This window comes from Cervus canadensis, chromosome 11 (genome assembly GCF_019320065.1).
Source record: "Cervus canadensis isolate Bull #8, Minnesota chromosome 11, ASM1932006v1, whole genome shotgun sequence".
Lineage (NCBI taxonomy): Eukaryota > Metazoa > Chordata > Mammalia > Artiodactyla > Cervidae > Cervus > Cervus canadensis.
Window position 1 is genome coordinate 21288701 of NC_057396.1, and position 6000 is coordinate 21294700.

Sequence of the window (6000 nt, forward strand, 5' to 3'; positions counted from 1 at the left end):
ATGTCCTTTCAGACACCCAGCCTACAAAGCAATTCCGTTGGTCAGTGCTAGACTTTCTGCACCCTCTGGAGATAGATGAATGAATTGGAGGGAGGGGTGGGGGTAAGCACTTTGAGGAGATGGTATTATTTACAGCTCCTTGTCTTCAGCCCTCACTGCACCAAATCTCACATTTATGACTCCTTAAGTGGCTCTCTGCATCTCCCTTCTTCCTCCTTCCATCAGGCTCTGACTCAGTTCAGACTGCCATCAAATCATAACTACATTTTGGCATCAACCTCCTCATTCAGTGGGTGGTGACCAGAATAATGATTTACCATTTATATTATATTCTACACAAGTAAATGTGTTTATTATAGTAAACCATTTAAATGATATCATGCACAAAGAAGCTGAGTTCACTCATGAGGCTGCATTCAGCTGGAACGTGGATAGGGGCTGGAATGCCCTAGATGACCTCCCATCCCTCATCCTCGTGGCCTCTTATGTTCAGTAGTGAACAGATGAAGAAATGAATGAACATCCAGCCCAGTGCCATGCACATAAGATTTCTTAACAGTGATGACAGTGATGCTTTCTCCCATCTCCATGCCTCTCTATGGGCTGTTTCTCTGCCTGGAATTCCCTCTCTCTCCAAGTCTCACTGGCACTCAGCCTTCTTACTAGCTCCAGAATGGTGAGCTAGTTTCAAACTTCCTCAATCCTCAGTTTGCTCCATCATGTATGGGGAACACGATGCCTTGGAGAGAAGACGTAAGGATACGATTAGATCATGCCTATACCCCTGGTGCTGAGTAGCTACAAGTAATACTTAGAGTTGTCCTTACCATAAAGTAACTGGGCAGAGATGAGAGCCCATATGTGGACTAATTGCATGACTCTCAGACTTTAATGCATGTTCATATCACCTGGGGATCTTGTTAAAATGCAGGCTCTAATTCAGCAGCTCTGGGGAGGGGAGAGGGCTAATATTTTACATTTCTAACAAGTATTCAGATGACCAGGCAGCACTGGTAGTGAAGACTTGCCAGTGCAGGAGATGCAAGAGATGCGGGTTTGATCTCTGGATCAGGAAGGTCTCCTGGAGAAGGAAATGGTAACCCACTCCAGTATTCTTGCCTGGAAAATCCCATGGACAGAGGAGCCTGGTGGTCTACTGTCCATAGGGTTGCAAAGAGTCTGAGGTGACTGAGAGGCTGAGCGCACACACAGTCTTCATAACAACCTGGCATGGTAGATGGGCTTCCCTGGTAGCTCAGCTGGTAAAAAATGCACCTCAATGCAGCAGAATCCAGTTAGATTCCTGGGTCAGGAAGATCCCCTGAAGAAGGGAACTGCTACCCACTCCAGTAATCTTGCCTGGAGAATCCCATGGACAGAGAAGCCTGGCGGGCTACCTTCCATGGGGTCGCAAAGAGTTGGACACAACTGAACGACTTTCACACACAGGGTAGATATACCTACCTCCGTTTTACAGATAAGAAAGCTGAGGCTCTAAGAAGTTAAATAAGTTACGCAAGGTCACCTGTTAAATAAGAAGCATCATCAGTTTTTCAGCAGGGTCTTGTGGCAGGAAGGACTTCTCTTAACACTGAATCCCTCTGGCGCCCTCTGCAGGTCCCTCCTCCACCCTGCCCCCTGATAAAGGTCGGGCTCCTGCTCACGTTCAGCTGCTCAATCATGTCCCGCTCTTTGTGACCCCATGGACTGTAGCCCGCCAGGCTCCTCTATCCATGGGATTCTCCAGGCAAGAATACTGGAGTGGGCAGCCATTCCCTTTTCCAGAAGATCTTCCTTATCCAGAGATCGAACCTGCATCTCTTGCATCTCCTGCCTTGGCAAATGGATTCTTTACCAGTGAGCTTTCAAATCAATACCCATTGGTTTCCTTCCTTTTGTTTTTTTTCCGTAAAGTCCAGCACCCAGAGGAAACTCTTAAGCAAAGGCTAGTTGAGTATTATATAAAAAAAACAAAATACGTCCAAAAATGGAATCAAATGGAGGACTGTTCAGCCCTCTCCCGCCTCATTAAGAGAAGGGGAGGCGGTGACCGCCCCCACCACCCCCACGAACCCCCACACCAGTCCCACAGCTGTCTGTCTGTGTCAAATGTTCTGAGCAGAGGTTGGGGGCTTCAGCTCCCCACACAAAGAGAGTTCAGAGCTGTCAGCTCCTTTCTCACAATAGGCTAGGTGCTGAGGAGCAGGTGATAATTGTAGCCCTGTCACCCTCGTCACCTCTGAGCTGGCTGGGTGTTTTTTTTTTTTTTTTTTCCTCTGAAAACAAGTGTTGTGCTGCCTGGAAATCAAAGTTGGAGTTTCAGCTGGGGAAGCACACACATGCAGTCTGCACTCTTTCTCACAAGTACGGGCAGGAGAGCCTAAGTCTGGCCTCTTGTCTGGGGAAAGAGGCTGAATGAGGACAGCTGGCCGGCCCCAGTATGAGCACTGCCGCCGGCGAAGGCGTCCCACCCCACAGCCAGCTTGGCTCTCGGAGCTCCACCAGCCTCTAGTAGAATCCAACACCGCCTTTAGCTATAGATTTTTCCTTCTGCCCTTTGCAGAAAACACACACATCTCAACTTCCCCTCCCTGCTGAGGCTCTTTGAAGTTCTGGCCCCTGCATTTCAGAGACCAACTCTCCTCTCCAACTAAATGCTCCCCGGGTCTTCTGACCCTGGGCTCAGAAGGATTCCAGTTTTATTTTCTTGGGCTCCAGAATCGCTGCAGACAGTGACTGCAACCATGAAAGTGAAAGATGCTTGCTCCTAGAAAAAAGTTATGAAACACTTAGACAGCATATTAGAAAGCAGAGACATCACTTTGCCAACAACGGTCCATATAAGTCAAAGCTGTGGTTTTTCTAGTAGTCATGTATGGATGTGAGAGTTGAATCATAAAGGCTGAGTGGTAAAGAATTGATGCTTTTGAACTGTGGTGCTGGAGAAAACTCTTGAGAGTCCCTTGGAGAGTGAGGCGATCAAAAGGAATATACTATATATGTAAAAGGACTTCAGATTCTAGTCTCCTCACTCTTAAGGTCTCCCTGTCTCTAGGGCACACTGTAATGTGTCTGTAAATGTTAATTAGTAGTAATAAGACTAAAATATTCCAGAAGCATATACTCAGAGGGTCACATTAAGATTCACACCCACTGACACAAACCAAAACAAAGTCCCATAAGAACAGGTGTGAGTATGCATAACAATGATACCTAAGTGAATTGTATAGTTTATTGTGTCAGCATTGTGCTAAGCATTTATGTACATTATCTCCTTTAGTCTTCACACACCCTTGAGAGATTGATAGAGACCCTGTTTCATCATCACTTTACAGATAAGACAATTAAAGATTAAAAATATTAGGAATCCACTGAGTCTCAGAGCTAATGAAGTGCTGAGAAAACACTGAAATCTGTTTGTCTCCAAAAGTTAATGCTCTTAACCACCCCTCTATACTGCCTACTTCATAGAAAGTCACTTAATATTGTTTTCCCTAAAATAGAACATGTACTCCAATATAGCTCTTCTTAGAGTCACGTGTTCATATTACGTAAGTACAGATAGAAACTCAGGTAAATTGCTATAAGCTGACATACAGACAAATCAAATTTCTATTTTGAAAAGCCCCACAGAAATATCATTTCCCAGTCTGAGTTACCTAATCAATTCTATTTACAACTATGTTTCATTACAGGAACTATCACCACAGGTAAAAACAGGGAACATTCAATACCTTCTTATTCTGCCTTGGCAATTTAATTTCTCACAAAGCAGAGGTTGAGGACAGGGCAAGACATCTATTTTGCACTTAATTCTGCTCCAACAAGGGTGAAAGGCTTGGAGAAGGAACAGGGAGAGAAATCCTGAGAAACAGTATCCAGGTCATCTCAAAGGTCATGCTATTCACAGAGAATAAAGCTGGGCATGGTCTGACATATACTTTAGTCTTTATGAAAGCAGATTGCAAAACCTTCGGAGGACAAGATCGGCTGATCTCATGACCTTACACTCTTGAGAAAGACAGCTCTGGAGGGATGACTTTCAAAAACGAAATTCTGACAATACAATTGCAAATGACTCTAATATGGGAGAAACACGGTTGCACAGGATGAATACAAAGGAGTGATAAAGACTTTTGAGTATCATGCCAGCAAGGCTGAAGCCAGAAGCAGCTGAGGAATCCACAACACAAAGGCTTCCCTGGATACAGTCAGAGCAATGAGAGCAGGGAAGGGCTACATCCTTCTCTTAAGTACTGGCTGGATGACCTTGGGCGACTTTCCTAACCTCTCAGAACTTCAGTTTCCTAACCGTAAGATGGAAATAATAGTTCTGACACTGTGGGTTTGTTGTGAGGATTACATAGAATGATATATTAAAAAAAATTTTTTTAAACCCTAGCATAGGGGAAAGCTCTCAAAAAGTACTAGTTATCAGTGTCCTCCTATCCTCCTATGACTAATGGTTTAAAATTAATCCCAAGCATCACTCTTCAGCTTCCATCTTCCTGTCGAGGACAATGGTCCTCAGATTAGCACATCTAGAATGGACACTAGAGGAGAACTGATGCATCCAGTAGCACATCGATTGTTAAAATGAGGTCAAGCTTCTTGCCCCAGAAGAGTTACAAGCCATCGTCTGAGGATAACATGCAGAGTGCTGACTTGCTGCTGTGAATCCTCAGAGAATCCCATAAATGGAAAAGGAAACAAAAGGCATACCTGGGACATAGCAAGTGCTAAGTTAGAATTTGCTGGATGTGGCTGACAAGTGTTGAAAGACTAACAAATGCCTTGATTTTCTCAAAGGGATAGACAGCACACTTGGGGTGTCTTCCAGGTGCAACTCCAGAACTGCTTATTAAACAGGTGGCTTTTGAACCCTCAGGCAGAGATGCTGTGATCCCCAATGTGGGTCCATCAAGAACTCATCACACCTGACATACTTTATTTCCTTTTCTGATAGAGTTGATAAATGAATAGCCAAAGTGCAAAGCCTTAGGGGTCAAGGTCCCAAGTGGAGAAATGTGGCTTGGACAGTAATGCAGTCAGGGGCTTAGTGATGCATGGGTTGACCATACCAAAGAGATTAGATTAGCTGTTTCCATAACCAATCTGGTGAGGAGGCCCTGGAGTCCTCAGGCAGGGCGCTCATCTTGGTCAACAGGTTTCTTATCAGTAGGAGGACTGCATAGACGGGTTGCTGATCAGTTTATAAACAAAACAGGAAGAGGCAGCTCATGTGTTGGGGAGCAGAGTCAGGTCCAACTACACCCACGCCAACTGAATCTGGGGTCAAAAAGGCAACACTGTTTCCATAAATTCTTTTTATTCTTCAGACTCCAGAGTCATCTGGGCCAGAGGACTCTCCCTCTCACTCATTCCCCACATCCATCCACTCGTCAGATTCAATGGCTTTGCCTCCTGAATGTTCCTTACACTTTTCCTCTACTGTCCATCCCACTGTCTCTGCCCAAACGTAGGTTCACAGTAGGTCATATTGGCCAAGAATTTGGAATCTGAACAGAGAGAGCTATGTTTACGTCCCAGTTTATGCAGGTAGCTGTGTGATCTCAGGCAAATTATTGAGCCTTTCAAAATTTCAGTCTCCATTTAGGTAATGCTGGGGAGAATCACTGTACCATCTCAGGGGCCCATTTAGGTAATGCTGGGGAAAGTCACTGTACCATCTCAGGGGCTGTTTTAAGATTTCTGAGATAATCTCTGCAAGCGCTGAGCGCTGTGCCTGGCGTGGGAAGAGTATTCAGTAAACATTAGCTAAGATACTGGGCGGTTGTGAGAACCTCTCAACTGGTCTGTCCACCACCAGCCCCATCTCCATCCACATCATCTGCCTCTCATCAGAGCAGCGATCAGATCTACAACCTAGCAACGATTCTGTGCAGTGTAAACACCACCACACACACGTGCGCGCACACATACCCACAGCACCGCCCCAGGATGAAGTCCCAGTTCCTCAGCCTGGTACACAAGGGCCTT